Below are 21,337 nucleotides of genomic sequence, written 5' to 3'. Positions count from 1 at the left end.
TAAAGTAAAATTCCTCCAAGTCAAACTTTGAAAAAAAGAGCGCTACCCAGCTCTAGCTCCCAAATATGCTAGAAGTAAAGTTAGACTTGTAAAGTAACATTTTGACACGAAAACCATGTGACATTTTAAAGGGGATTATGTATATTAAGTTGTATTCATATTTTTTGTGAATTGAAGAAAATAAGGGCCTGATTCATAGAAGATTTTTATAATGGCGCAATTCCATAGGAAAACGCATTGTGAATCAGGCCCCAAGTGTTTTGATGAAAAACACTTCACAAAAAAGACAAATCATGATGGTACCACCTATCACTGGGTGCTTTCAATTTGTAAGAGTTGATGAGTTAGAAGAGAAGAATTAACCAAAGTGCAGTTTAATTAATAAGTTGAGATAATAGATGATTAACCCTGAGGGTTTGTGTTTGTTGAGTGTGTGGCACCCAGGACTAGCCACCTGGATGGATGAGACTCCCAGAACCAGTCGGGGGTGAGGAGTAATCCAGTAATAGCTGGGATGAAGTGTCACTGAGTACTAGCTCGGGGTAGGAGACATCCAGGACTAGCCAGGGGGTGGGGACAACCAGGACTAGATAGGGCTAGAGAGTTTGGTCACAGGATTAGCCAGGAGGACAGATTCATCCAGGATTCGCTATGAGAGGAGCCTGAAACTAGTCAGAGGGAGGGTACCCAAGACCAGCTTGGAGCGGGTTAATTGAGTGGCAAATGGAGAATTTGTTTAATTGGAGTGATGTATGCAGGGCTGAAAACCTTTCCCAGAAATATGCCAGAGCGACCAAGCAGAGGGAGGGGAAACCGAACCAACCGAGCAGGTTTTGGTGAGGGCTCTCAATTACAAACATATTTGAAATAATGTGTTCATTCAGTGCATTGCACAGCACACTATCTGTGAACATTTGTGTAAAAATCAATACAGGTTGTAATTGATTAAGTATGCTACTTCATGGCAATAGCCAATAGATGCAAGTGACCAACAGTACATAGGAGCATTTCCCAACAAATGTTCATGATGCCTTTGGTTAATATATGGCAGCATGTAAACATTTCCACACTGGCAGTGCCCATACATTTCCATGCTGGTTGCACCAATGCATGCAAATATTCCAATATAAGAACATGCACATGTTTGCTTTGTTCCTAATAGTAGCAATAAGTCTATTAAAAAAAAACATGTTGATGCTGGCTCTGTCAAAATATGGCAGTATCCCCATGTATGAACATAATCCTGTTTGGCCATTACAAAGGAAATCAATATGCAAACACCTCAGGCCTCCTATTTTTACAGAAGGATTTGGCAGTAATGTCACTTGTTAATCTTAAAGTTTTGTCAGTTGTTGAACTTCAGGTGCAGAGGAGATGAGAATCAACCCTGGCATATGGGTTGTGAATAAAGTAAGAACAGAAAAAGTTCCCAGTTAGGGAACTCCCGTCCCCTGCACACTTTCAATAGCCCAATAAATGAAGCCAACCGTTTATAGTAGATCTCTAGTCAAATTGACCAGAGCCCTGATCTCTTTTCAAACAAAGTTTCAATTTGTAACATCATTATAAATGGGATTAGCTAAGCATCAAGTTTAAACTTATTTATTCAATTAACTGCTGAACAAATAGAAGATTGTGTTAGAAATGTTGTGAACAAATTGAATGCACCTTAAAAAATTGTAATTTTTGGCCATGTATTTAATAAATATGTTGGATCAAATCAGGATATCTTTCAAATTTGATATTATTGAAAAATGTAGATGGTGTGACCAAATTTACAATGTGAGATGTTTAATAAGTTCAAAAACTATTTGCGGTTTTTCTGATTTTTTGATTCAGACTACTTGACTATTCCAATTATGAACAATTAGAAGTTAATTACACTATGAAATGTTAAATTGTTATCACAGAACCAACTGATGTCAACCAAATGAACCCATTTTTTCTAGCAATTATTATAAAATTGAAAATTGATATATATGTTTAACTTTTCTTCTGTAGATAAAATTTGAAAGTAGATTACACCCCTGATGAAGAGAAGTTCTCAAAACGTGTTGAGCAACATGAACATTTACATTTTATATGAAATGCAAATCTAATTGTGATGCTTACTTTTGTAAGAAAATTAGGCCATCAAATGTTACAAATTGAAACTTTATTTGAAAAGAGATTTAGGCTCTGGTCTATTTTGCCACAGATCTACTCTAAACAGTTGGGCTCATTTATTGGGTTATTGAAAGTTTGCCAGTGGTGGGAGATCCCTAACTGGGAACTTTTTCTGTTATTACAAATGATATGCCATAATAAGACAACATGTCCAAACTGCTTGCACCAATGTAAACCAGTCTAGACCTGTAACTACACTGTCTTATTTTCCCTTGATTTCCAGTCAAACATGTCATGCCAAAGTAAGAAATTATAGCCATACTGGCTGCAACAAGTATGGCAGTCTAGCCACATTATAAACTAAAATACTTACTTTATCATAGATGCCCAGTAAAAAAATGCTATGCTACATTAAGAAATTCTAGATAGACTGGTTGCACTGAAATGAACCAGTCTAGCGATGTAATAACACATATCATGCTTGCTTTACCATAGACACCCCGTCAAAAAATGACAGTGCCTGTTTGGCTGGTAAGAACACATATTACGCCTGTTTTTATCATTGAATCCCGGGGAAATATTCCATGTCACAGTAAAAAATAGCTAGAATGGCTTCAGGCAAAATTCCAGTCTAGCCACTTAATGACACATATCATACTTGCATTTTCATTGATTCCCAGTAACAAATGTAATGCTGCAGTACAAAATAGCAAAGTCGGTGACCCCAAAATGCCAGTATAGCCACATACCAACACTAATGATGCTTACTTTATCATAGATATCTATCAAAATGCCATGGCATAGTTTCCATCCCCTCCTCACCAAACTATGTCCCAGGCCAGCAGGACAACAGCAAGCGCACCCACACACATCCACAACATTCACTTGCTCATTCATACACAGCATTCACTCACTCATTCACACATGCACCCATTCTCCAAACATTGGGTTATTCACACATGTACCCATACATCATTAAGGTTCAAGTAAAGCTGCTTACTCCTAATTGTCAACAGAACTTGCCACCATATTGGGGAGATTCAGGTCACATGGCAAGGAGTGGGAGAAAGGAAAACAGGTATTAACGCTTAGCCAAACTGCCCTTTTCCCAGCCAACACAATGTTGGATCCCTTGCTATTAAACGCTGGTCATGTGTACGCCATATAATCCAATGAGGGCATATTGGTGTATCTGCCAGGTGTATGAATTTGTACGCTAGTACTCCTAGACCATTAGGATGCTGCAAATTATGCTCTCGGGAGCAGCACATGTCAGCTTTAGTGTGTCCTTTTGGGTGAGTGTCATGGCAAAATAAGAGGTGATAGAGGACCCAGAGCCATCCCATTTGTGGCTTAAAATCCAATCAGCACTTATTGGATGATCTTCTAGGTGTGTGGGCTTTTGCACCGGTGATCATGCACTGCAAGTGCTATTGCTTATGGTGCTTTTGGTGCTAACGGATGACATAGGTCCCCCGTGTAGGGCCTCCTCACTGGTCTTGGTCAGGGTACAAAGATAGGAAAGGCAAAGTGGTAGGAGACCCAGTCTCATCTGGTAATGTGGGTCGCATAGAGCCTATGACTTAAAGGTGAATTTTTTGGTGGGTGTGCTAGTGGACCGAGACCTCTGTTCCCTGTTGCTGATGGTTTTATGTGTACCAGCAGGTGTCAAAACTGTCCCCTCTTCAGGTTTGCCTCACTGGTGAGATCCTGGATTCTTTCAAGTCCAGGATGCAAGGAACCCAATAAAGTCACGTTGGTTCAGAGGTTCTCCTGCATTGTGAGGAATTAGCTCAATCTGCTCTGGAATTAACATAAAGCAGAAAGATGGTTAAAGATTCAATTGTTCCATTTTAAGGTATCAAGGAGACCCACCCTCAAAAAACATTAATCACAATAGACTATTGATTTTTTTTTCTTCTAAATGTCCGTAAATGTATCAGAAACACGATTTCATGATAGAATGGCATGTCATAACCGTTAATTGTATTTATTATTTATTTATTGCGCATTTGTAAGGCACTTATACATCAAGAATGTGTGTTTCAAAGTGCTCACAGGGCAAAGGGGAGGGGACATGGAAGCAAAGGTGAATAGAAAAAACTGATGAGCAGGAAAGGGGTGGTCCAACTAGGCCTTATGAGTATTCATAACATGCAAGTGCAGGGAGAGAGAAGGGATCAGGAAAGGGGGTAAGTGCTAGGAGTTCCACAGAGGGAAGTGCAAAGGAGTCAGTTATGTGCAACTGTAAGTGTTTGGCAGAGATTGCTTTGTACCGAGTGATCACATGCCAATAATAAGTGCAGGCCTCTGAGAACACAAGCCAGTGAGTGCCCGAAAGGCAAGTGCTGGGATGGGTGGAAGTCTGAGGTGATTGGGCAGAATACAAGACCCAGAAGGATACATAAGGTCCCAGGCCACCAATCTCGGCGACTGTGGAATATTAGCACAGAAGTGAGAGGGGGAAGGAGGAGGTGAAGAGGAAAGTCTTGAGGAGCTTCTGGAATTTGAGGAGATCTTGCTCAAAACTGGGAAGGGGGAAGCTGTTCCAGAGGAGGCAGCCAGCCAAGGAGAGAGGTCTGCCACCTGCTTGCTGCTTATAAAAGCACCTGACATGTAGAGAGTTGGAGCCGGAGGAACATAAAGATCTGGAAGGAAGGTATTTGGTTAGAGCAAGTTGCAGATAGATTGGTCCATTGCCCCAGACAGCCCTATGAATGCTACAGAGGGATTTGAATTTGATCCTTGCAGCAACTGGGAGCCAGTGGAGGGATTTTAGGGCTGGATAGTTACGGTCCCTGCGCTTGAGGCCAAGAATAAGTCTTGCAGCCCTATTCTGGTGGGGGAGGAGAGATGAAGAGGATAGATTGAGGAAGAGGTTGTTGCAGTAGTCAAGCCTAAAGAGTACCGGAGCACTAGAGATATTGAGCTCCCGGGGAAAAGTGAGGAAAGGAAGGATACCTCTGAGGAGGTGAAGTTGACCATGGGCCTTCGAGGCAAGGTCCAAGAAGTGAGGGAGGAAAGAGAGAGAGGAGTCGAAGATGACTCCAAGATTTCTGGCTTCAGATGCAGGAGAAGGGGAACAGCCCATAGATGGTGGCCAGAGTGAACGGAGGAATGAGAGAGTGGGAGTCCCAATAGGAAGAATATCAGTGTTGCTGGCATTGAGGCAGAGATCATTGGAGGCACACCAAGAATGGATAGCAGCTAGGCAGTCGGGAATGGAAGAGGAAGAGGAGACAAAATAATGTACTGCTGTTGTTTCATGTCCTCCACTTCAGTATTAGTGCCCTTAAATAGTTCCGGGGTCTTGAATGATGTGCACCTTTATTTTTGGAATGGACCTTAATTTGCCCCGAAATTAGTAGTGGAACTTGATACATTCATTGTGCCATGCATACAGAAGAAAGGTTCGGCCCAGGCCCATTAAACAAAATGGAAAAAAGCTTGCAATAATGATATGCACTGTTACTCGGGTGATGCTCAATCAAACCAATTTATCCATCTACCCCTAGCAAGCATCATTCAATTGATGTATTTCCTAATTGGGTATCACATTTCTTGACATAGCATCCTGAAAGGAGGCTCTCAGCCATTCACTCTAGGAAAGGAAGACGGCCTGTTCCGAAAGAATGGATTTACTGATCATATATTGTAAATAAGGAATACATTGACTGACAGTTTGTCTGAAATACATGATCCAAATCCCAAGCCTAAATGAATAAAAGCAAGCTTCAAACAAATTATTGTGGGAAACCTCCATCAATCAGTCAAACTAATGACACAATGCTGTCCTTGATTTCTTTCAAATCTCTTTTATATTATAACCTAACTCCAACACATCCACTTCAGACAATGCATTTGTATACGAGCATTGAGTTATGAAACTGTCCTTGAATAACTCTGAAGCACTGGGCTCTGGATATTGCAACATAAAACATGCCTTCCTTAAGTTTATTTACTGATCATTAATCAGAACATGAGTGCAGCCATCAAACACAATATTGTATATATATATTTCTCTGATTTGAGCCAATAATAAGTGTCAGTTTAAAGACAACTAATAATACTAATACACTGACGGATCTCTGGTTCGTATGTACAGAGCATGGGGTACCTATTTTATTGTACACCTAATGACATTTCAATTACTTTAATGTTTGTGATGCCACACGACATCATGTCTTATTTGTTATCCTCCCTAACATTGGACACTGTTTGACCAGCGCAATGTTGCTAATGGACTCACAAGATTGATGCTTACCAGTTTAAGATGTGACTTTCAAATGCATTAAGAACATATGGGGACCTGATTACTCAGTAGCCGTGTTGAGAGGAAATTGTGGGCCTACCAATCTGGAAGAATATGTGATTGGGACCTTTGCTTTTTTTAAAATGTTATTACTGCTGTGTGGAAGTAAAAAAAAAATCAAACCTCGTTTGTGATATTCTTTTTTTAATCAATATGACTGTCTTCAGTGTGCCCTTTATCTACTGCTCCTGTTGTCTGTATGAGAAGGTGAGGAGAACATGTCATTCATATTCAGACATGTTCTTTGCATTAACAACTGGTTTACATGAAACATCTGCCCCCAGGATTATATGTGTTTCCCATACTTGTGATGACGGCTGCAGGAACGGAGATGAAAGGAAAGATACTGAACTACACAGAAGTCAATAGGACTGGTGCACCTTCCCAGTGCGGCTTCTGTCCCCTTAATGGTTCTTGCAGCTCTCTGTGTGTGAATGCATGTGACTAGCAAAGCACAAACCCAGCTGGGGTACCGCTGCACTTATGGGATGCCACTTGGGAATTATGGATGCAGGGATAGAAGATGGTATGGGATGGAGAGAATGGTTCTTGGGAGCATTAGAAGGGGGTAATTCGAGTTCAGCAAATGGTGACATGTTCTCTCTTTTCCTCCTTTTCTCTTTCTATCTTCTTGCCTTGCCCCAGAAGTTGGGTCCCTCTTGCCTGTCTCTGTTCAGATAGGATTCCGGCTGCCAGGCTCAGTACCCACTTTCCCCTGATGCTTGGATCAATTGCTGGATTGACGAGTCCCCCTAATCTATCCGGCCTTCTTGCAGTAAATAAGGATGGCTCGAACACACTAAGTTCGCACTCTTTGAATCATTAGCTTAGTTTGGTTAATATATATCCGTACAACTGACATTGTAAATAACAAGACACATTTAATGAAACTTACATCTAAAAAACAGGAAATAGTTCATGAAAATTAAATACATTATGCTACACAAATGATGAATACAAGAGCAAAGAACACATCCCCCCCTCTAACTTCTCAATGATAATTTTACCATTTACCTGAAATCGTAATAGTCATGTTTTTAATTGCTGGGTGCAATTTACTATGTTAAGCCAGGAGTAAGTAACCTCTTTTAGAATCAAATAGCTGTCTCCAAATTAATTGTGGGTCAGAGTAACTTATTTAGGTTGTATGTCTTTGCAGTGGTGTTCTTTGCTACGGCAGTCTTTACCTCACCATCTTTGCCTCCCACAACAATGCCTGACTTTGAACAGCCCCCAACCAACCTTTATCGTCCTTCATTTTAATGTACCTATCTACACTTCCCCTCCTTTGCCTGTGGCCCAGTGGGCTGCTTCACCCACCATTCCTCCTGCATCAAAGGGAGGTTCCCATCCACTCCTCCCACGTTCTCCACCCCAGCACCCCTATACTCAGGATAAACGGCCTGCGTCTCCCCAATCCCTACTGTAACTCGCCTCTACCTCCTGGCACCTCCTGTCCAGTTGTCTGCTTCCACCTCACTGTCTGCCCTCAGTGCCTCAGATCTACAACGGGTTGTTACTGTGTCCTCCCGCACCACAATCTGCATACGCACCACAGTGTACAAAAGACCTACTTGGTTAAGGCTTGCATCACTAATGGTGTGTAATGCAAAGGTATGTCACGCTTATTTGTGATACAGCCACATATTCAAAGGATATAGATAGTCAGCACTAACATTTATTTTGAGAGATTTGTATTCTTGCTTAAATTCACCATTTATTAAAACAAGTACTTTAGAAACAACACTGTTTGGCATACCTTTCCATAAGCGATGAGCGATGACTCTTTCCAGATAACAATTGAAGGTTGATAGTGAAGGTTACAAGTCCACTCAGTCAGGGTCAGACGATTGGTGATTACATGATACAAAATAATAAGGGAGGGCCTCAATAAGTGAGACCAGGGTCTGCCCATGCAGTAACTTGATAACACAATAATAGGGCAAAACACCAACTACATCTAAAGTACAACACATTCAACATACAAGCAGAAGTGAGGCGATGAAGCTGTTCCCACTGGTTCTCCAACTGTCCTCAAGTGGGCACACAAAACATTTCCTTGCCTCTCACCTCTCGTGCATGGTTCTCTACCTGCATCAGTGTGCTCATAATGACAGAGAGCCCGTAGGGATCCATTGTAATAGTGGCTCGCCTTGCTTTGCGTGGTGGCCATCGTTACACCTGTCTGCCATGGGCGCATGCACGCATGACAGAGACCCAGTGGGTTCTATCGCATGGGAAGTAAGGAGGCATAGGATCGGGAATTCCTCGTGGACTCCCCTGCCGCTTTTGTACACACCCAGACAATAATCAGAGTCTGTCAGAGAGGCTGTGTGCCACAGAGGGAGTATTGCTACGGCAATCTCTGTCGATATCTTTAGGGGGTCACTGTGTGCCTTAGGATAATCCCGGTAAATACAGAGTTTTCGAATATTCAGAGAGATATACAACTCATACCTTAATGATAAACCTCCTTCTACGGTATCCCCTGACATAGCCTGGCTTATTTTGGGTTTCAGTAGTTAACTCAAGGGGGAAGCACTAGAAACTGGGAAGACCGAACTGGCATCTAATGTTAGGAAATTGAGAGGGTATGGTCTTCCCATACGGAATTTGAAACACACTTAGGATTTTCGCATGTATTATTTTCACAAGGGATGGCTGCATCCGAGTTAGCCTAGACAGTTAAAGAACCCCGCCACAGTCCTGGAGATTCAAGTCAAATGGCAAGGCAGTGCCACATCAATCAGGTTGCACTCCACTTACTCATATATATGAAGCATTCCACATGTGTTAGTATGAAGAAGCGGTTGTCTTAGTAGCCACTATTTATTTGCTGTATTGTCAAATGGCTTCTGACGAACAAATCTTCAAAAAGCAATACTAAAGCATATTGGGATGACAGTACACATTATACAATGTTAAGTGGTGCATTCCTGGACATTAAACATACAAATATACATATAGTACAACGAAATGTATGTATTCAACTGACATGGTTTACATGCAGGTTCACAATCAGGCAGTTAATACATACATACATTCGTAACAAGTATACAACCCATAGAGTTAGAGCCTAATGTAGTTAAAGCACCAATGACACTATTATTGACTGTCATGGTTTGGATCATAGGCTCTGGGCCAGTTCACACAGTGTATCCTGGAATAGAGTGTGGCCAGTTCATAGTCACATGGGTCAATAAAGGCCAGTACAAATGTCTAGTCACATGGGTAAGTAAAGACCAATCCAAAGGTCAACGTCGGAACATTACTTCCTGGTGGTGTGGTATGGACTGCGTGGGGGGTGCATATCCAAGGATGTTTCGACAGGCAATGAAGGCTGTCTTCTTCTGGGCCTACGGGTGTGTCTCTGGGAGAGTCCTCTGCGTGATCCCAAAATCTGTAAAGAGGTGCTCGCAAGGGGGGCATACATATTGCCCCAGGGAACATTATGCTGCCATTCTGGTAGGCAATGGCTCATTATGTCCTGCTGCACAGTTCCAATTTCTCAAGTGAATCGCCATTTGAGCCTGTGGACACGTGTCAGAGAGCGTGTATTGCTGTGCCTCAAGGCGCTGAGCTGCGTGGGAATTCTTCTGTCAGCTGGATGTATGGATCATCCGGACATTGCTGCACATTTCTGGACAGGTCCTAACATACATTATTAGTTATTGGTACCCAACACACTGGGTCTAGCCAATCAGCTTCTTCAGATCATGGACTGAATGCAGTGATAATAGGCTATGCCTGGAAAAAGCAGATGACTGCGCCACCTCACGTACCCACCAACCCAAGAACCGCTCCTCTATCTACTCACTTTAAGGTTCTAAATTAAAAAAATAAATACATTGAACGGCCACATTCACAGCATCACAAGTCATGCCGCTAACTTCTCCAATGGCGACCAGGAACATGGAAAGAGAGGCCTCCTTGACCTCCTTTCTGAGGTACCTGGTGGCCATTCTTGATTAGAGTTTTTGTATTTTTGTGGCGAAATGCCTCACGCGGCCTCCAGTGTGATCCTTTCTCCACCTAAATAAAGTTGGAAGATGGGGCATGCTAGTGGCATGTATGATGCAGCTGGTAAAGGTACTATGTGTCCATGCAAGGTCACCGCTTTACTTGATCCCATCAAGTTGCTCTAGTGGGTTATTACCAGATGGGTCAGCCTGGGCGGTGTCCATTAATGGCTAACTCTAGAACAGTAGAATGTTGGCAGGGAGTAATAATAGCATTAACAGCCAACAGTGGTGGTCTCCAATGCTACATTAAGCTGCACTTTCCCATCTTAATGCCTTTGTTTCTACTTCTCATTCATTTTTATCATTCAATTTAAGCCACACAGTGAAAGAGAAATTGGTTATTTCAAGAAATTGAATTTACCGGAAAAGCAAGCTATCATAGGATTTTCGATTCATGTTTTAGTCATGTCTGATACTCTGTCAGGGTTCAAAGCTAGTTTGTTTCTGGGCAGTGGTTGCATTTTAATCCCATGTGTGTTCCATGTATACACACACTACCAAGGCTTTCCCAATTCATGCATGAAGGTGGCCCATTGTCCCATCCCATATACACGCCAACCTCATTTGACTCAGAATTGATAATGACAGTATTGCATGCCATGTTGTCTCAGCTGAAAACGTGCAAGGAATAAGACATTATAAGTATGAACATGCAATTATAAATTCAGCATTAGAAAAATAAGGCTTGCCTAGAGCTAATCGGTTGAGTCTCAATAATCTGTGAAATACAAACATCCAAGGATTGGAATTGTGTTTTCTCCATAAAAAGGAAACGTTTTGTATTCACCAAAGCTCTTCAGTATGTTATCAAAGACCCACAAGAGACCTACATTTTTATACGAACCAATATCTCATGCTATTTGCAATCAGTGTAATAACCCAACATTTCAGAAATTGGACCCCCCTTGGCGCTGGTCTACTGAACACAGGCATTAGGCCCTGGCAGCTGCAGCAGTGCAGGGACGCGATGGACCCCTACCTCCTTTGAGCAATATTAACTGTCTGAAAATGTATTGCAGACTGGGAGCCATTGTCCAGGTGCATTCTCATGTGAAATAAGCAGTGACTTTAATTGCCCAAATCAAACGGTTCGCTGATGTGGCATCACACAAGCTTTCCCCTGCTTTCACGTGAGCATAAGTGACATGGCCTCACCTTTGAAACCACTCTGACATCTTAAATCCGCCAAGGCCTTCATAGAGAGTGGCACAACTGCATAATTCAAATAGCTACAAATGCTTTATAATAATCTATATCATACCTCATAGCCCATTTCCTATCATAGCCTCAAACTCTCACGGGAGGCGATGGAAGGCTGCTGTGGGGAGATCAGAGCAACCAAGAGTTGAAAGCGCTGAAGGGAGTTGTGGCTCTGAACAGGTTACCTACTTCCTCTTCTGGGATTCGCTCTGCAGCCAAAAGTCTAAAGGGAATCACATTAGAGGAAAGTTAGTAAATTTATTCCAAAACTTGCCAGTTCTGTGATAATAATGAATGAAAAAGGCAACGTCAATGCCTGTCCGCATTCGTCATGCTTAGAGCAATCGCTTTATCAGCCCTGACAATTATGCCTATCAATGACCTAACCACCACCAGTGTCATGCCTGCATCTGAACTCACCATTCATGGATTTAGATTTGGGGCCTCATCACGACTTTGGCGGTAACCCTTAAATCCGGCGGTAGCGCTATTACCTCCGGATTTAAGGGTCCGCCAAATCAGGACTTCGGCGGATTTCGCCCCAGCTCTGAGCTGGGGCGATATCCGCCGAAAATTCGCACTCATACCGCCGGCGGGAAATCCGCCGGCAGTATTAGCGTGAAATTTCCCCATTGAGCCCAATGGGGAATGGGGCATTCCCGAATGGTCTAAATGGGGAATGGGGATTAACATTACCGCCAAACTAGTGATCCGGCGCTATTACCGCCACAGAGTTCGGCAGTAGGGCAGATAGCGCCTGCGCTAATAGCGCCGGCGTTACCGCCCAAGTCGTGATGAGGCCCTTGGTCTTGTTCAGTCATGTCATGAAGAATTCCCCATTATGTGTATGCCAACATATTTCCTCAGAGTTTCTGTCTGGAGCAAAGTTCAGTGGAATTCATTCTTTTGCCAGAAATCACTGCACTTAAATATTAGATTTGAAATTATATTTCAGAAAAATTTGAAGGGAAATACCATTCTCCCTAAAGTTTAGAGCTGATGCAAAAATCTAGATGTATAATCCTGCCTGCGGGCTTTCACACTGATGAGAATCTATGGAATGTCCAATATTTCCTAAGGCATCCATCTGTCTAGACATGTCTAGGCATGCGCACATGTGACCGTTGACTCATTTTTCCCTTGACAGCTGATACCAAATTCTGACAAATCCAACTGGCGCTTTCGTAATCTGCTTTGGAAGGATCACTCTTAGTTGGTATAAACGATCTATGTGTAAGACATCTTATTCGGACTCCTAGTTAAGAGCTGTGACTTGGTGGTAAACTGGGCCAATTGTGATGGTGGAATTTAGGAACGGGGCAATATCTGATGGTTAGGACCAGTAGTCGGATATCCAACTGAAGGCACATTTTTAATTTATTTACTGGGGTTTTATATTGCGCTGCATGTGAAACTGCTTCAGAGAAGCCAGCACCAAAGGTGAATGGGACTGGAGATTGAGAGGGGGCATAAGGAGGGGCAACTCTCTTGATCTGCCCTGAACATGTGAGCTAGGTGCTGTGTTGACAATATGCATTATATGTAGACAGTTAAAAGGTAAGTAACCATGTTCTTGGATGTATTTCTGTCAATTGCTTTGCATGCATAATGTGCCAAGACTTGCCATAAAGTGTAATTTATGGACGGTTGATTTGGATCTTCAAACTTCCCACTGTAAACTGCGACTCACTTGCTGCATTGCCACTTTAGATGTGCGCTCTTGCTACACTTAAGGTGGTGCTAAACATAATGTTTAGCTTTTGCAAATTTAATTCACCAAAGTGGGGTCGGATGGGGATATAAAATAGGTCTGGGCCTTAAAAACAGGGCCTCATTTTCAGTTTGCCCGTACTGATAAGCTTGCCTGTACCGTTGTTACTGGACCGGCAAACTACGAGTTCTGCTTGTGGGTGCCTATTCGCCCGCCAGGTCCAACCTGGCGGGCGGATTGGCACCTGCAAGCAGCCCATGTCGGATGCACCGGCACCATTCCTAAATGGTGCTGGTGCATCCCCTGTCCTCCCCATTCCCATTGAGACCTATGGGGCTCGAATGGGAATGGGGAGCATTTTTTTTTGGCGTCCGGAATGGGCAATTACCGGGTCTGGTGGGCCGTAATGACCCAGTAATTGCCCATTCCCGGGAGCTGGAAAAAAAATCATGCCAGTCTCATAATGAGGCCCATAATCTACCATTTTTAATCACAATTGCCACATGTCCCCATTATGGCCCTATCATCAACCAATCAGAACGCTTGAAATGAGGGCTATAACTACACATGTAGACTCCACACCAAGCATTCTGAAAACACAATGGAACATAAATGCTGGCATAGAAACTTCACTCCACACAGAATTATCTACCTTTTAAAAAATGCATACTTACCACATAAAATATCACATTCACTTTAAAAAGTGTACTGCTAATGCTCCAATATTTTTTCTGATATACCCAAAATACATATACCAAAAACAACAACTGCAGCCCTAAAACCAAAATCTCCTTCTCCAAATGTAAATGGGTAGTGTTGTTGCAGAGGTGGGCACTAGCAGAGAGACATGCTAATCAACGCACGATGCGTTCGACGCTTAAAGGATATTTGACTTTTTTTTTCACAGACCCTGTTTGGAGGGAATGTGGAGAAAAAAATGGAAGAAAAAAAAACCTAACAGGAGACGATGCCGAATTTGGCACTGTAAAAAATAACATTGAAAAAAATGTCTAGTCAGGAGAGCAAGGGTTGCGGGGGTGCCCTCCGCTCTCCTTGATCTACATTAATGGAATGGGGAATTACAATTTACCGGCGCCTGACCTTCCGGACCGCCGGGTTGTAATTCCCCAGTGTTGCCAGCAAGTCAGGCACCGGTAAATATTGACGGTCCAGCGGCAACTCGCCGGTAGCACCGGCACGGTTATCGCCAGACCCGTAATGAGGTGCAAGGTATTTACTCTCTTGGTCACCAGTATGAAGAATTTCTAATGTGCTTCTTTATTGTCTGCTTGTCATTTGAAGTTGAGAGCCGCATTGGTAATGGTCATGTTGGGCCTGTAATTGTGGCTTATGTATATGTGTGCTAAGTATGCTTTTCATGGCCTCTGTTTAGAGCTAGCGTTTAAGTGCTAATGTGCAGTTTGTGCTAGCAGGTTATTTGTGCTAGTGATGCTTAGGCTATTGTGTAAAACACTTTTCTCCTCACAGAAACAACCATTGATCCAACATTATGTTGGATTATGGACCTTGTGAGCTCTAATTATTTGTAGCTACAGTTCCCTATGTGTATATATGGAGAAGTGGGTTTGGAACCTCGGTTACAATGGCGCTGGACATGGCGGTTGCCAAGTGGTGTAGTAGTGACATGGGTTGTATCTCCAATAACTGCTGGCTACAGTTCTAAGATTGAGGTTGGTCGATTTTAATGGTTCGTTGGTCCGGTCACAATAGTTGCCCAGGTGAGGCGGACAAGATTGTGTACAGTTGCAAATACACCATATGCCTTTCACATGTTAAGAGTGCCAACACGTGTTTGGAACTAGGGTTTTTCTCAAGGCGTGAATGTGCAGTCCTGGTGGGTCCTGGCTATGGATAGCTGAGTAGCTTCTAAAGCCCGGCAGGGCTGGGTGAAAAAGGTTGCCAGGCAGCAAAGCACTTTGCTTCAATCCTGTCTTCTGTTTGATTCTCTCCCTGTGAATCGTGCGTGACCTACAAACAAACACTGCCTTTTTTGTCTACCTGTAAATAAAAACAGTAAGAACAAGGCAAGAATCAGTGAAACAGCTACATTTTCTTCCATCGCATTAGCACATCTAACATTCAAGTACTTATTAGTAAAACATTAGAGCCTGGCTAAAGGAGGAAGAAAGACGTGCAAGTGTTTAAAAATATACAATAATATTTAAATATGCCCACTTCTTCATTACATTATGAGCAGTCATAGGCCCCCTGGTGTCTCTTTAACAGTGCCTTGTTTCCTGATTTGTCATTGTTTTGCCACACTTGCTGCCTCAATTTTCCTTATCCAACCCTGTTTTACTCTGTTTGGGGTTTAATAGCAAAAATCATACTGGTTTCTAAATATTATTGGTGTTTTGAAACCCCTGAGCCTCCACATACTAAATGCCTTATGTGGCCTAACACTCAATAATTAACATGACACTGTGCTTATCCACTGGAAAGGTGTCTTATGCTACTATGCATCATTACACAACAATGCCTACAGCAATGCGTGTTTGCCTTAAAGGGGCACTAAGCTTTATCATTTAATGTGATAAGATTTCAATTAGGTATTTTGGGTATTTTAACCACCCTTGGTTCGACTCTTGTTGGTCATATGATTTTTCTTTCTTTTAATGGGCAAGGGGGTCGACCCAGGCATCTGTCGCCCCCTACTACCGCCTCACCACCAACCCCTCCCACTTCACTATACCTCCATTAACATACAGATACGTATGTATGTTGGTCATACGACCAACAAGAGCCAAACAAAAGAAAGTCTAGGTAAATGTGGTTGACAGAACTACAGATCGCCTGTACACCAGAAGAGGAGAGGTGGTATGTAAGGGGGTGGGGGGGCACACAGCTTGTGGGTGTGGTTTGGGTATTTACCCACCTATTTACTGCCCCTGGTTATGCTAACACCTATGACCATTCCCACCAAATACCTGTCCCTCCCCTCTGAAAACACATCCTCATGAGATCTTTCTTGAGCTAGTTTCATCAAGCAGTACCAGCAAACATTGACCTGCCAGTGTTATTTCTAAGCAGTCTGCTGCAAGTTCATGGATTTTCTTTTTCTGCAGCTGTAAGTTCGCTACTGGTTTGATAAAAATGCCTTAACCAATTGTGCATTCAGCCACTTCATTTATATCTAACTGTTCATTTCAGAAACATCTTATTGAAAACATACCTTGACAAGGCCAACAGTTTGGGTTTGTATGTAGGTATTAGATAGGCATGATAGGCATGTGCCAGCTGTTACCATATTATCGCCAGGTTGTAGCTATTTTGCCAATTTCTGTCAAATGCCTCTACCATGCCTATTCAAAAGCCAAAATGGTGGCCTTTGCTGATGCTTGATCTATAGTGCTCCCTTGCTTGCTGGCTTTGTCTGTGCTATAGTAAACCTGAACATTGATACGTCCATCACCATCATCAAACATCTGATATATCTTGATTTAACAAAGGGAAAACAATTAAATCACCCTTGCTAGAGGACAACAAGAAACATTCAGCTAGATCATTAGCTGTGATTATGGAATGGAGTTGATAGTCATAGAGTGAAGAGGAGTGACTTTAGGGCGATCTATAGCCGGCGAGGATGTTTGGAGTGAGAGTCAATGAGGGTGAGGTGAATTTAATTTTCCGTCTATCAAGGAGGACTTGAGAGAGATCAGGGCAGAGAGGTACAGTTACAGGTACTCATGCGAGTGGCTATGCCTCCATTTGTGCAGCACCTGACACATGGTTGTGCAGAGACAACGCATGAATGGGCTGATCCATGGTTGTGAACACTGAGATTTAGGGGTGAAAGTTTGCAGTGGGAAGTGAGAGGAGAATGAATAATATAGGGTATTGGAAGCTGGAGAGGACAGTGTTAGTGGAAGTGGCATCATCTGTGAATGAGGAGAGTGAGAACTCTAGGTCCAAGAGGAAGTGAGGAATGGCAGAAGGCTTACATTTCTTTTTATTAATAGGTCAGGCAAGTGATGAGGAGAGGTCAGAGGGTGGAAAGGAGATGGTGTTCAAAACATTGGAGTGATCAGATTGGAATAGTGTGACAGCAGTATAAGTGGCTGAGAGAGAAGTTAAGGTGAATATGAGATCCAAAGAGTTACTTACAGTGTTGGTAGGTAGATTATGGATAGAGTGGAGACACTGGGTACCAAGAAAAGACCTAAGATAAGAGGGAAAGTTAAAGTCATCTACGAGAATAAGATGATGTTTAGTGGAAAGAGAATAAAGGAGTTGCCCAAGTTTATCAAAGAATGGTCCAGTGGGACCAGGAGGGCAACAGATGAAGATGATGTGAACTAAGAAAAGCAGAGCAATAGCAGAGCTGGCAAATTCAAAAGAGGTAGTGAAGGACATGGCATTGAAGAGTTGTGAGGCGTTAAGGTGGGAAGACTAGGTGTCCACGCCTCCACCTCTGCCAGTCAGATCAGGAGAGTGAATGAAGGATAGATTGGAGTCATGTACGGCTTCCAAAGTGGCAATGTCAGATGGAGACATCCAGGTTTCAATGACAGCAAGAAGGACTATTGGTGGAGAGCTGGCATGGAAGTGATAAAGTATGTTTTGTTGCATACAGACTGAGCATTCCAGAGTTTAATGTTCAGTTGATACAGTAAGAAAGAGTAGAGAAGTTGAGGGTTGGAGGAAGAGAGGCGAGGTGGAGAGGTGTCATGGGAGATATAGTTGGCTCCTAAGCTTTGTTTTTTGAAAGTAGGAGCTGCAAGACAAATGGAGTAGTGAGAGTCTTTAGATGGGAGTTTTATGATGGGGATAAGAAGGGAGGATGTTTTAGCATGACTGCAGGAGCAGCAGGATGGAATGCATAGTAGGTGTGTTTCTCGGAGTCGAGAAACAGCACACCAATTAGCAAGCAAGGGGTACTCACAGGTGCAGCAGGGAGGATTGGCTTTCACAGAAGAGTCTCTTGTGGCCTTCAGCTGGGAATTTGTCTGATTCAAGCTCATATGAAATGAAAAGACAGGACTGATGCTTGTATGTATATTTACTGATATATTGCAGTATATCAAGGTGGTTTGCATATGCCATCGAGAGTAATGGGAAATCATTGTAAAAACTGCATGAACAATGTTCAAGCACTTCAGAAATAATTTTGCTTAAAAGGATCAGATACATAACAATATGCTCTAATATTTGAAAACATTGGTTCCTCATCCCACCTCTACCCACATCCCAAAGACAACAGAAGAAGCAAATGAACAAATTGACCCTGATAACTTATTGAAACCCCTAAAGTTGTATCCCGGGGAATGAGTGATATGCTGTAACTTTGTTTGGAAGTGGCAGAAGCCCTATTTTCAAGGTCCCTGTATGTTAGAAGCTGTCACTACCTTGGCTGTCAATGTTCAAAGCAAAAGGGCATGGCTCCATATTGGTAATTGGTCATATTCAAATGTATAGTGGAGAGACCCCCCTGTCCACAAATACGGAACCTGAATGTGAAGATGACATGCAAAGAAACCAGACAAGTTCAATGACCAGAGCCAACCAGCAGCAAGAGCAATAAAGACACAGTGTTATATATTTATAAAATTGTGGATCTTACAACACATTTGCGCTATTAAAAACGTAGATCCCACTTATCCAATGGCAATGGAGTTGGAGGGCTTTGCACTCTTTGGGATGCAATCCATCCCTGAGCCACTAAGGGTTGGCAATAGAGAATTGCTTTTGTGACAATGTGAGACTAAATGCATTTTAGATTTTGACACAAAATATCCCAAAGGACACAATCTTAATGAGGAGCTATATAAGTTCCTGGGTACTTAGGGGATGTGTGCTACATTTATTAGAGTTTGTACATTGATTTGTTCCTTTCTTTCTCCTTTCTTCTATTCTCCAAAATGATTTTCATTTGGAATTTGGTCTGATGGTTTGATTTAATGTATTTTTGATTCGTTAATGAGTTTTTCACATGGAGTGATGTAAATCAGTATTTTTCACGTTTCTGTTTTTATAATTTTGGTCCTTCTTTTTCTCTTCTTTGGTTTTTTCTTCATTATTATAAAAACAATGTTTTATTTATTTTTGCTCTGGCTTCATGATTTGTCTGGGGCAGTTCTAAGCTCTTCTCTTATTTCAACTCTCATCATGGGTCTTCATTTTTTTATTCTTTTTTTCTATTCTGTCTGTTCTCGTTGAGTAGATGGTTTTAGTGTACTTAACTGGGATATTAGGTTATCATTTTCATTGAATGAAATGAAAATGCTGTTCAAATGTCTTTTATATGTATATCACATTTTGATGTGTTTAACACTCTGAGAAATTTAGAAGTTCTGTTTTGTGATATTCAATATTTGTTTGCCTTATGCACTTTATTTGATGCAATTTATTTGATGTAGTGATTAGCAATTTTTTGCACATGGTACTTTTATGCAGCTTTGCCTGTACCAGCTCCTGCTTAATATTGACTCTTATCGTGAAGCATTATGCACTTTATCTTATGTACTGCATTGCGAATGCTTGCACAAGTATTTTTAAATATGTGTATTTGATTATTATTATGAAGCACTATGCACTTTATCTGATGTACTGTACTGTGAGAGTTTGCACAAGTATTTTTATTTATGCAAACGTGTATTTGTGATACTTTGCACAAATCACTCTGTCTTCCAACTTTCTTTTTTTTCTTTTTGGTATTCTTTGGCTTTTATAGATGCAGCTTACCCAATGTGAAGATAAGTATGCAGTTTTACTAACCTCAGCAAGTGACACTAATAGTATATACAGAAACCTTGCTGTTAATAACTTTTGATTCGAGTAACATAATTGGCAACATTTTAGAAAGTGATTAAAAGCCTGCGAGCCCCCCCCCACAGACAGCAAAGTTTCATAAAGATTTGATACAAAATAAAAAAAGTTATTAAACTCAAAAAATTACTTTCTTCCAAATGTCCGGCCGACTTCCCATTAATTTTCCCATGGACAAAAAAAGTAAATGTTTGCCAAAGTGCGCAGCCTAACCCGCTGGATGGATTTGGACCAGGTCTGAAACAACTTGGGCACAAAGTGTTGACTCGCAAATCTTGCATGGTGTGGGGTTATTCCTGCAGTAGTTATTTTAAAATCTGACAAAGAAGAGGGTGCTCCTTAACCAAAAATTATAGTTATATCTCCCATGCTGCATTGCAGGATCATGGTTTTCAGAAATGAAATTAAATGACCGCCATCTTGTTTTTCTCTCGATGCGAGGTTATGGGAAAATGAATCGCAGTAAAAAAAAAACTATTTGCAGGTCAAAAAAAGAAAAGGGCGGGAAAGCACTGAGTTGAAGCGGGTCCAGGGACCGAGTTTGTAACACAAAGCTTTCTGTAGCCTCGCCTATAGCTGACATCTGAAAACAAATTGCGTTACAGAAGCAGCATTTGCTTTGGGGTAAAAGGGTGAGGGGGAGAGGAGGTGAGGATGCCATCTGGGGACTGGGGGAGCTGGTACAGATGAGGGGGCCCTTACTGATATTTGCGGCTATATCGGAGGTTACAAAGGATTACAAATAAACACTGGTATGTGTAGTTCAGCACCCATGGTTACATTTTTAAAAATATTAAAGATATTTTAATAACTACAGTTGTCTGGGTTAAGAATCACTGGTCGTGGCCAGTGACTCAATTGCCATCCAGGTCTCCCATTCATGCAGTAACCAGGACACACTCTTCTTAGATTCAAAGTGAGGCAGGGGCCAGCTTCCTTAAGTCATGTTGCCTGATTAATGAACAGCACTTACAAGACCACTTGGAGGAATGGGCCAGCCATTTTATTGCTTTGATGCTAAGTATGGTCAGCCCCGCTTTAAAGCTAAGCAAGGTCAGCCCCGGTTACTGCATGGATGGGCGACCAAATGGGCATCTGAATTATTTCCATTTTTCAAACCGTGCTACTGTCAGTCCTTGAAGGTTTTGCATTCAGATGCAATTGTTTGCCTTTTGCTGACTTGCATTCTGGTATTTGTAG

The 21,337-nt window shown here is 42.0% G+C and overlaps 1 protein-coding gene across 4 annotated transcripts in view; it reads left to right on the top strand.

The window, feature by feature from the left end:
• Positions 1-21,337, top strand: part of FRMPD4 (FERM and PDZ domain containing 4) — a 1,539,383-nt gene that overhangs the window by 79,682 nt on the left and 1,438,364 nt on the right. The window lies entirely within an intron of this gene.

This window comes from Ambystoma mexicanum, chromosome 7q (assembly GCF_040938575.1).
Source record: "Ambystoma mexicanum isolate Mex_15411 chromosome 7q, UKY_AmexF1_1, whole genome shotgun sequence".
Lineage (NCBI taxonomy): Eukaryota > Metazoa > Chordata > Amphibia > Caudata > Ambystomatidae > Ambystoma > Ambystoma mexicanum.
This window is presented reverse-complemented; position numbering and strand designations above follow the sequence as displayed.